Source organism: Gymnodraco acuticeps, unplaced genomic scaffold (assembly GCF_902827175.1).
Source record: "Gymnodraco acuticeps unplaced genomic scaffold, fGymAcu1.1, whole genome shotgun sequence".
Lineage (NCBI taxonomy): Eukaryota > Metazoa > Chordata > Actinopteri > Perciformes > Bathydraconidae > Gymnodraco > Gymnodraco acuticeps.
Window position 1 is genome coordinate 1,181,288 of NW_022992250.1, and position 12,063 is coordinate 1,193,350.

A 12,063-nucleotide genomic window follows, 5' to 3' on the forward strand; every position below is an offset into this window, starting at 1 on the left:
CACGTACGTACACACACGTACGTACGTACACACACACACACACACACGCACATACACACACACACACACACACACACACACACACACACACACACACACACACACACACACACACACACAAAGCGCTAACTGACTGAGACAGTCTGTGTGACAGCCTGCCTGATCCCAGCCAGAGCCCATATCGCCCGAGCTGCTCGCTCACCTCTAAATGAGGGCTGTCAAGCGGAGCCATAGTGACGCCTGCCACCTCTAATTGGCAGTGCATTAACAATCAAATCAGGCTAATTAGCCCGAGCGTGGCGACAAGGAATAATATTCTCAATGTGTGTGATTGTGGCACATGACTACTCTGCCACCAACGTTCAATTTGCATATTCTAATTTCAGGGAACAATTGAAGCAGATTAGAAGACTGGATTAGCAAGAGAAGAAGAGTTTTGACTGAAAGTGTGACAGAAGGTAAGAAAAAAAACAAGCTTAGCTCACATTACCTCGGCCAAGGTTAGAGGTTTGTTTGCTTTCAATTTACTCAATCACAGTTTAGAATAGTAATTACTATCTGACGGAAACAGCATTAAAGCAATAATTTGAATAAATCTCCTACTGGAGTCTAAAATACAGATTTGAAAACAATTTAAATACAAAATATATTTGTATTCAATTACCATAATGGCAATTTAGATGGGTTGTTTGTTATTGAAAACAAGACTGAATATCCATCAAAAACATTAAAGAATAGAGAAGATCAAGCAGTGTCTTCATGAATAGTAAGCTAAGGCAGCTAGTAAAACATGCCACAGATATATATTCCAGTTTTTAGTGTGAGTTAATGTGGACATTATAATCTCTTTAGGGACATTTCGCTGACAGAGGCCTATTCTCTTCAGGTGTTATTCTGGTTGATTCGACCTCTACTCACGCTAAACTGATGTAATTTGAGATGGATGATAGAAATTGGGAAGGTTTCTATTATACCAAAACACAAGAAAGTTGTTGGTGATTAGCCAGGTGTTCATACTGTTGATAGCATCAGAAGAGCAGTCACAAAACACAACATGTTATTTATATTTCAGGTCAGAATGAAGGTTGAATAAAAAAATGTGCTTGGTCTAACTTTTACTAATGTGTTGCTAAAATGAAGTAAGAGGTGAATGTGGTCCTCTCAAGAGGAGTGTAGGTGTAGAATTTGCCCCCCCAATGTGCATGCCGGATGGTGTGATCCGTCACAGGATTGTCTGTAGTTGTTTTTCTTTTCAGGTACTTGTGTATTTTATGCCTTAATCAAATCCAACATTGTAATACCATCATTGCAGGGAAAGCACAGGTGTTACTAATAACATTAACGAGGCTCAGTTGTGTTCAAGTGTCTCAGAAAGCCATGACTGTCAAAAGGACCATAAAGTTGAAGCAACACCTCTCTAAAACAGTTAAAACAGAATAAACATTCATGTAGGTAGGTATTAATGCAGGGCTGTCCATGCTCTGAATAATTTAGGAGTCTACCAGCTTGACTTGAATCACCTGAGTACTTATTTTTATCTAAATTACACATATGCTTCAATTTGTGGGTTCCCAATATTTAAGATGTTACTCAAATATATTCAAGGTAATCCTGATATATTTAGGCTCAGTTTAGAGTACAGTAGTGTAGTGCAGGACTCAAAATGTTAAGCCTCTCCAGTTAGATTACATAATCAACTAGCACTTGATCATATTACCATATCTCAGACCGAGTTTCATAATATGGTAAAGATGCTCAAAATGTTAAGCACAATCTGATAATATTAGAAATTAGGAAAACAACAGCTGCTGTGATTATGTAAACATGTGTCACTTCTCATTATCTTCGTGACAAATGATACATGGACCATATCATAAAGCGATTGAGTCCTCTTTCTCAGAGTTCTATATTAAGTCCACCTTAATCCACATGAGCCAGTTTGGAGTGTCTTGAATACTTTAATTCTAAATCACTTAAAAGAAGCATCGATTAGCCACACTAGATTGAAAGTCTATCCTTAAACAGGCTCAGGAGAGGGGTGGCATCATATTTGGAAAGAGGGAGTAGTCTGAAAATGGTTGAGCAGAAAGCAAAATGAGTAATGAACAGAGAACATTTTATTTGACTGAGTAACAGGATAGAGTCTCTGTGAGTCAGATAATTTGATAAAGAGGTTGATTCCACCCTCATGTTTGTATGTTAACTAAGATAGAGTCAGCACTACTTAAGAGCACAATTGTATGTAAGTATGTTATTCGATAAGAGCGGGTGTGTGTGGGGTTTGTGTGTGTAGGTTTGTTTGGGTATTCTTGTGTGTGTGCTTGTGTGTGGGTTTGTTTGGGTATTCTTTGTGTGTGTGTGTGTGTGTGTGTGGTGTGTGTGTGTGTGTGTGTGTGTGTGTGTGTGTGTGTGTGTGTGTGTGTGTGTGTGTGTGTGTGTGTGTGTGTGTGTGTGTGTGTGTTGTGTGTGTGTGTGGTGTGTGTGTGTGTGTGAATGCGTTATGTGAACCCGAGATGTGTGCATCTGTATAGGGACATTCACAGTGACGTAAAGTAAATGCTGATGCAGCTTTACTCCTCCCACACACATACATTTACCACATGCCAACAAGCATTTGTTATATTAGGTTATTCACACACATACACTTACACATACATACACACACACACACACACACACCACACACACACACACACACACACCACACACACACACACACACACACACACACACACACACACACACACACACACACCACATCAAGACATTTACAATAAAAGATGCAAATAGACACATAAGCACACACATGTACTAAATGCAATACTTACTCAATACACTTCTACGCAGACACATGTACAAACACGCATATGGCAAGCCATTTGAGTATTTATTCCATATCCTTGATATCAGACGGCAGCTGCCTACACTAGTTGGCTCTTTGATTTCACTTGTTAGATATATGGTCACACTAGTTTGACACCCTGCTTTACTAGTTCAATAAAACATTGTACTAGTCACTCTTTTTAAGCAACTAGTGGCACTTTTGTCCAACTAGTTACCACATAAGCCTTAGTGACGCCAGGAGCAGCACTAGTAGCACCAAAGTAGTACCAACATGTAAGCTTTTTGATGAACTAGTGACCCTCTGATCGTACTAGTGACACTAAAAGTCTTACAAGTTAAAGGTAGGGTAGGTAAGAATGGAGAAACCAGCTCGAGTGCGCTAGAATTTGAAAGTACGCAGCCGAAACAAATCTGCCCTTCCTTCAGACTTCCTTACAGAGCCCCTTCTATGGCAAGCCATTTGAGTATTTATTCAATTTCCTTGATATCAGACGGCAGCGGCCTGCACTAGTTGGCTCTTTGATTTCACTTGTTAGATATATGGTCAAACTAGTTAGGCACTCTGCTTTACTAGTTAAATAAAACATTTCACTAGTCGCTCTTTTTCAGCAACTAGTGGCACTTTTGTCCGACTAGTTAGCACATAAGCCTTACTAGTGACGCCAGGAGCAGCACTAGTAACGCCAAAGTCCCAACGTGTAAGCTTTTTGATGAACTAGTGGCCCTCTGACCGTACTAGTGACCCTAAAAGTCTTACAAGTTAACTAGTGTGCTGCAAAAGCTCTGACATGTTAACTAGTTACACAAAAGAAGCACTATGGCAAGCCATTTGAGTATTTATTCAATTTCCTTGATATCAGACGGCAGCGGCCTACACTAGTTGGCTCTTTGATTTCACTTGTTAAATATATGGTCAAACTAGTTAGGCACTCTGCTTTACTAGTTAAATAAAACATTTCACTAGTCGCTCTTTTTCAGCAACGAGTGGCACTTTTGTCCGACTAGTTACCACGTATGCCTTACTAGTGACGCCAGGAGCAGCACTAGTAACGCCAAAGTCCCAACGTGTAAGCTTTTTGATGAACTAGTGACCCTCTGACCGTACTAGTTACCCTAAAAGTCTTACAAGTTAACTAGTGCGCTGCAAAAGCTCTGACATGTTAACTAGTCACACAAAAGAAGCACAACTAGTTAACTAGTGGCAAACATTTGTCTGCACTACTTAACTAGTCACACCCAGAATAACTCACTAGTTAACTAGTAAAGGCAAAAAGTTCACTAGTTAACTAGTGCGGTGACGTTCATGGCTGGTGAGGCACTGACTCTTTCAGAGTCAGATTTACAAATATTATATTTTGACCTTAATCGAAATGTTCGGTTATTTTCAAAAGCTTTTTTAGTCTGATGCTTCGATTCATTTTAAACAGACCGTTCACCAAAAGGATACCCAAAATCTAAATATTGGATTGTTCTTTCTTAATAAGATCCCATGTTCATTACCAATGTGGTCTTACCTTGACTTGAAGATGAAGTCCATGCTATCCTTCTGGACAACAATCTCTATTACTTTTTTGTAAAAGTCCTCCTTATCTTCCTGTAGTTTCAAAAGTCTAGTTTGTTGTTTGCGTCTACCGTCTCTGCGTAGAATAACAGTAGCGACAAGAACCTGTGGGCTCACTTGCGCCCCCTTCAGTGCGGCAGAGGTTATGGCTGCCTCCCCTGGTGCTTTTTTCATTGCCGTTTTATGATGAGACCAGCGGGCCTAAATATCATATATACGTGAAATAAGTTATTTAGAGACTATGGATGGCGAAGATAAATGTAATAAAGGGATCTACAAACATTACATTGGTGACATAAAGTGAGATGGTGCAGGCATGCGCTTATAGGGCCCGCTTTCCAGCCAGTTTCTGTGAGGTGACGCATTCTGAGGTGAGGCAGATCTCATCTGTGCCTCACCTCACCCCACAGTAACTGGCTTGAGCGTGCTCACAAAATAAGTGCCCGCGCTACATTAGTGCCCGCGCTCCAGCCAGTTACTGTGGGCTTACGAGAGGCAGAGCTCGTCCCTGCCTCACTTCTCATCGCTACCCGTAGTTGTAGCGGAGCTCGGCCAATTTGCTGATTTTGACTATAAAAAGCGATTGGAATCATACATAAATCATATTTACAACACAGATCAGTGGAAACATTTTATTATTATTACTATTTAGTTTTTCTTTAGTTGTTTTTCCGTTACATTGGAGTATGACAGGTGAGGCTCTGGCACGCAAACGGTTACGTCATGATGCAAACGATGACGCAATGACGCAGCACCAGTCGGACTCTGGGCAGTGTGAAAAGAGCCGGAGCTAAACCGAAGAACCGGTTCTGAACCTGAAAAGCTCTAGCACAGAGCTTGAACCGGAGTTGCGTTGGTGTGAATGAGGTACTATTGGCCCTAAGTTAGAGCGCCACCCAGCCCAAATAGTTTCTTTAAGAGCTTAAATACACTGTGTGTATTCATGACCATATTTACTGTTGCACCAACAAAAACACACACACAAAGCGGAGCAAAGCAGAAACAGAAACATGTATTCTTCTAGGCAAAACACACACTGACTGACTTCCTACGGACAATATTTTAACAGTAGGCACTAAATACCCGACTGATGCACCTCACGTCTTCAAGACGTTGCTAAAAAACATTGCTAAGGCTCTCCCTCACAGAGCTGAACTGACCAATCAGAATCTGGGTCCTGCCTGCTTCATTTGCATTATCAGAATCAGAAACAGGTTTAAAAAGAAAGGGGAGAGAGATGGGAAGAGTGGGAGACAGTAGGTAGGTAGGTAGGTGATCTATCTATGTTGTGGTTTCGCAGTATTTAGATAATGTAGAGATTAAAGTCAATATTGTTTATGATAATACTGGATTATATAAATGTGTATGTGAAAATGGTTGCTCTGTGAATTTCTAGCAAGATTCAGCTGTTTTTGTTTTCCGTCCCTCAACTTTTATGACAGTCGGTGTTATATGTTCCCAGCTGGTGGGCAACTGGTGCCAGCCAACCATCCTCACTTTAATTTATATCCAATGTATACACACACTAAGTATGGCTACACTCGTGAATTGAAAACAACATTCATTAGGGTCCATCTATATCTCTTCCTTGGTTATTTTATATGTGTTTAGAGTTGACAAAGCTGTCTATAAGGGAACACACTGAGGCTAAATCAAATTGTATTCATTTCAAGTGCTGTTATTACAATTCACAACACTACAAAGTACATGTTATCATGTTATCAGCATTGGATTTAACATTATGAACACAGTTCTAATTGGTCCATTATTTTCAAAATATAATAGACCAGTGACACTTCAGCCAATGAGCTAAAGAAAACAGGTCATTACTACTTTGAATAGTTTTTATTTTGTTATTGATTATTTAGACAAATCCCCTAATCTATACCATTAGATTGTAGGCAGATCCGTAAACACAGAAACACCCGCACCTTACCCTTTTTAATTTGCAAACACTTAACCCTGACATATAAATTGACAAATATGTTTGCCATCATTACCAAATCTCGCCTGTGACTCGGTATGCTCATCGGCACAATTAGCAACACAAGAGTAATCACATCTCTTTACCTAGGCCTGCACAGCTGTGAGCGGATACAAAACTGAAAACAATTAACAGCACCTAAATCCAATTAGCAGACAATACAAAGAACCACAAGCTGATGGTGCTAGTTAACCATGAGGATCTCACAGCTGATGGCACATTAGAAAAGAGGTGGGGGGGGGGGAACAAGGTGTAAGTAAAGACTGTTGAGGGAGAGATGAGGAAGCTGTGATATGGAGCTTTTTGCAGAACTTGTTTGTTGACAAGTAAAACACATCTTATCACAGAGGAGGGTGCTTACAACCAAATTACACATTTTCAGGATATTACAGTCTTTACAAAATTCAAACTATCTGAAAATATTTTTTGACTGTTAAATTAGGGCAGAACCAGTGGTGATCTCAGAGTCAGAAATGTGTTTTAATAATTTGTGAAAACCTGCCACCTGGATACTGTTATCTATCAGGGCTCTCACTTTTTATTGGAAATACAAGCCTTGATTTGAATGTGGGGGATACAAATAATTTGAACCTTAATTACATTTTTCAATTGAATATGCAGTATATCAGCCAGTAAACAGTCTGTTTAGTTTCCCTTGGTGTTCCTATAACTGGAGTTGCATTACGCTATACAGGGATTACGTGTTAGTGGTATTTAGTTTAAATAGGCCTTCTTTAAAAAGGGGGAGAGCTTTGGTATTTATCATCATCCATAGTGTTGTCTGATGCTAAATTAAATATGTTAAATTATAATTTAGGCTACACCATCTCATCTAGATGTTATTTTCTCATTAGACCTGATTTAGTGTGATGCAGCAACATAATCAGTACTGTTCCCCCACTGACTGAACATGATGTGCAATCAGCTAGGTGTCACAATCTTATGAAGGACCCAAATGCAGCACTCGAGAAACCCAGGAGTATTGGTAATGTACTTTATTGGTAATAATACCAGAGCAGAGGGATACCAGCAGAACAGTATCAGCCGGATGATGTACAGGCAAACGAACCAGAAGACAGCGGGCAGAAGGTGAGTCAGGGCCGGGCAGAGGGTCAGACAGCAGGCGAGGCGGTCAACGTAGGTACAGGCAGGGTCAGACAGCAGGCAAGGCAGGATAGTCCAAGGACAGGCAGGATCAGGGAACAGGCAGAGCAGGCAGGTCAGGGACAGGCAGGGTCGGAACCGGGTAGGCAATCTGGTAACAAACGTGTGAAAGACTAGCATGAAGGCAAAGTACGATCTGGCAACGGGTGTGTGTCTGTTGAGGGTTTAAATACTGGCAGTAAAGCTAATGGGTGCAGAAGAGAAAGAGAGTGAGCAAAAACGTGGGTGTGATTAACAGGTGGGACAGGTGAATGGTGGAGCAGACTGTGACAATAGGTGCACAACACATAACAAAACCAGCCCGGTATCACGGCAAGACGTGAAAATGTGACGATTTACCATGCTGGTATGTTAATCCATGTGTGTAGTTTGTCTGTTTTGCACATCGAGTGTGACTATTAAAAAATAAATAATTATTATATTAATATTGACAATAACAACCGACCGTCGTGGTAGAGCATTTGCTTGGCATTTCCGGGTATTTCTCCACTGGTTGGGCCATTTTAACAATACTGTGTAACTTTCATGTTTGAAGGGACAAAATCGTGACATGGTACCGGGTTGAACAAAACATGAAAAAGAGGCCATCTTTGATTACCTGGCACCAGTTTACAATATGAGCTGCACAAAATGCAGATGAGACCAAAAGCAGATATCAGGGTGGATATTATTTCCATCTGCAAATTACTGCGTGATACAGCTTAGCTAAGGTGCTTCAGTTGCTAGATGGTGCTGTGGGTGGTACTTTGACAATTTGGATAATGAGACAAGGAAAAGATAAAGGGCAAGGATTGAAGGGAAGTTGACAAGATCAAAAATGAGGCAGGAGATTGCAGAGAGGATAATGAAGGGGGAGTAAAAGAATATAAAGTGATTTAGGAGGAGAAAAGAGGGAGAAGAATACAAGAGAAAAAGAAATGAGTGCACAAGGAAAGGTGGACAGGTAATTATCTAGGGAGTGCGAAATGCAGTGTTTCAATGGAAGACGAGGGAAAGGGTAAAAAGGGATTGTAAGGGGTTTGGCCTAATGAGCTGCAGTCTGAAGGGCAGTTCTTTTATAATCACCATCTAGTGGAGGGAGATGGTTCTTTTGAAACTTCATGAATTCAAAAGATTTATTCAGGCAATTCAGGCCAGATTGTACAATATTTCATATTCTTATTTTGTGCAAGGAGAAAGTCATATTCAACCACGAGTTAAAACCTTATTGGCACAATACTTATTAGTGACAGGTCTTTAAGTGATGGTAAAAATAATACTCAAATGCACTATATTCAGATTGTTTGTTAAGAGACTCGTATAAGGACAACAAGTTTGAAGGAAATGCCCACTTCATTATGTGTGTACACACACACACACACACACACACACACACACACACACACACACACACACACACACACACACACACACACACACACACACACACACACACACACACACACACACACACACACACACACACACACACACACACACAACTTGACTCTATGCTATAACGACAATATTGAAAGCAGAAATAAATAAATACCATGAATCATCACAAAACAATTATGAGTTGTCTAGAAACATTGAGAGACATACCAAAAGGAAACATTTAAAGCATGCTTACTCATACCACCATCATTTGTTGAAACTGTGATTGTTTGCTCAATTCTTTGGCCACAGGGAGACATTCTTTTTTTTTAAACAACCTGACAGACACACAGCCCTGACAACCATGTTTGCAAAACAATAAACAGCAGACAGCGCAACAGCATATATTCAGAGTTGTGTGTCTGCCACCTGATGAATGCAGTACGTTATATGATTATTTGGCTTGTCCTTAATTTCCTGTTTGGTTCTGGGCAGGTAGGATTTTTCAAAGCAGTGGGAATTAAACAATCAATGTTTCATACAACAAAAACAATGATCTAAAAGAGAGGCTAAAAAGGTCAAGAGATACAGAGTAATGTTATATTATTTAATTGTTTGTTTTAACAAGCATCCCCTCTCTCATAAAACATATTTAATAATGTGTTGTTTACTTGTGAATAATATTAATACAGATTTAAATTCAATTAGTGCAGGTGTACATTTGGCCAGATATATGTTGATCACACACAAAGTGGAATTCCTGATTCAGAAAACGACTTTTTACCTTAATTACATTCATTTATATTAAGAGAAAGGTCCATTACTCATAGTCAATTCAAGGTGTTTTAAAGTTTGTTAAATATTATAAGTTTTAAATAAATGGATTATAATCTATTTAGGGTTTTTTGACAAGCTTTGTGCATGAGTAAGTTGTTTTAAGAAATATATGTTTATTCAGGGGTTTATTCATTGATCATGTAATGAAATATGATTTATTAGTGATTTTAATGGATAATCTCTACGGTTAAAGACTTGCAGATAACTGTTTCCATTAACTAAAAGTTTTCCGTGTTATTTTAGCAATTTTAAAAGTTGTTAATCCTTTAACAAACAATTACACCATGCAAATGAACTATGCAGAACATTCATAATTGTATTCATTGTATTATACCGTTAAAATCGCATTGAAAATATGGTTAATACATACTGTAAAAGAGTCACTTCATGCAATTTGACATTTTTTAATAGAACTTCTATTGTGTACTTTCACACACAATAAGCTTTACACAACAAGGGTTTTAACAGTAGCTTGTGCTCTGTAAAGCCCCCCTCAAACACACACAAACATAAACAGACACAAATCATCTCACCCAACACGCAACACCATGCTGGTTTTTCATCTTTCCATGCCCTAATAGCATTGTTATGGCTCCTGCTGTGCATACACAGAAAGCCTAATCTAATCCCTTTATACATTGGACATGGTATATCTAGTATATCTGTATAGAAATGCATGCTGTGGCCCCTGGAACATCGACATAAAACAGACCTGTTCCTCCATCCTCAGCCTCGGGCTCCGCTCTAATCCTATTTCCAGAGAAAAGAGGCTGGAACGGGCGGAGCATTTATCTGCAGCAGGTGTCTGATTATTGCCCCGGTCTGTTCCTTATTGTTGTCTCAGAAAGGATCTGTGTTTGAGTGGAGCGTCACATATGTGAAGCATGCACAATGTGTTGGACTGAGGAGTAAGCAAGAGCAGAATTGATTTTCTACGGTTCTGTGTGCAATAAATCAAACTTTAGTATTGGTCCTTGTCGAGGATAGAGGCATCTTCAAGTAACTTCTCACATAGCCATGGCCAAACAAAAGTGGAAGTAAACAATTTCAGATATTTCAGACCAAGAAAGTTGACACAACATCAGTAAACTGCACAAAAGCTTTCTCATGGTTAACAGTAACTTCACATATATTCTAATTGAAGAGCTCATTTGTTTTTCTAGACGTCACGTTTGTTTTTTACCCCTCAATGTTTCATTCTTAATGTTCTTTATAAAGATGCAAAATTAATGTATTGGTTAACTGACAATAATGATGTATTTTATCTTATATTGTCAAATATAGCATGCATGGATCAATGAACAGACCAAACTGCTTTTGGTCCAAGGTCTTAGAATTTGTCGGAAAGTCAATCAAATGACATCTGAGGGACACAAAATGGATACAAAGTGACACAAATAAGATGTTAAATGTAGAAAAACAAGGACATAAAACTACAACATAGAGATGCCAAATGACCACAGAGGCAAAAAGAGTTAACAATTACACTATAAAAAAGTCAAAAGAAACACAAAGACATCACACAACCACAAAGTAACAAAAAAGAGGCAAAAATATTATGTCTCTTTCAGTCTCTATGTCTTTTAGGAAGTGTATGAAGCCTTTTACATGTCATTGTCCTCATACATTATGGCATTTTGCTGCTTTTGCCAACTCAGTAAGACATTTTCTATATAATTAGATTGTCTTTCCAGATAATTTGTTGTGTTTTTATCAATTGCAATAGAGAGAGACCTTTTAGTCTCAATCCTGAATGCTTGTGTGCATTAATCAGCATAATACTGTAAATGAATACGGCTGTCACTATCCCTCCTGCAGAGGATATGGAGGTAAAGCTAAGAGAAACATTCACACCAGGGAATGTTGTAAACACATAATTAGCATGACGCTGACTCAGTAATTGTTGCAGTAGCATCAAGGTCAGGAGACTAATCAGTGTGTGTGTGCGCGCGCGTGTGTGTGTTTGTGTGTGTGTGTGTTTTTGGGTGATAGAGAGGCAATTACAGTTAAAAGAAAAAATGAGTGGCAGCAAGCTGAAAGGACAAGATGCAGACACTTGGAGAAGCAAGAAAATGTAGTCAGAGAGAAAGGAAAAAAAACATAGTTAGATAAAGACACTGAGAATGTGGTGGGTGTTGTTGTGAGAACAGTGTAGCAGCGGGCATCTAATGGCACTGCGTGTCTGTTATGTGACATAATGGCCAGCTATAGTGACAGTTGGATAGAGAAGGAGGATAGTAGGCTAACAGATGTTGGTTAAATCTAGCCCAGATGGGACCCAACACTTTACCTCCTCAGCAAAGCCCAGCATGAGGCC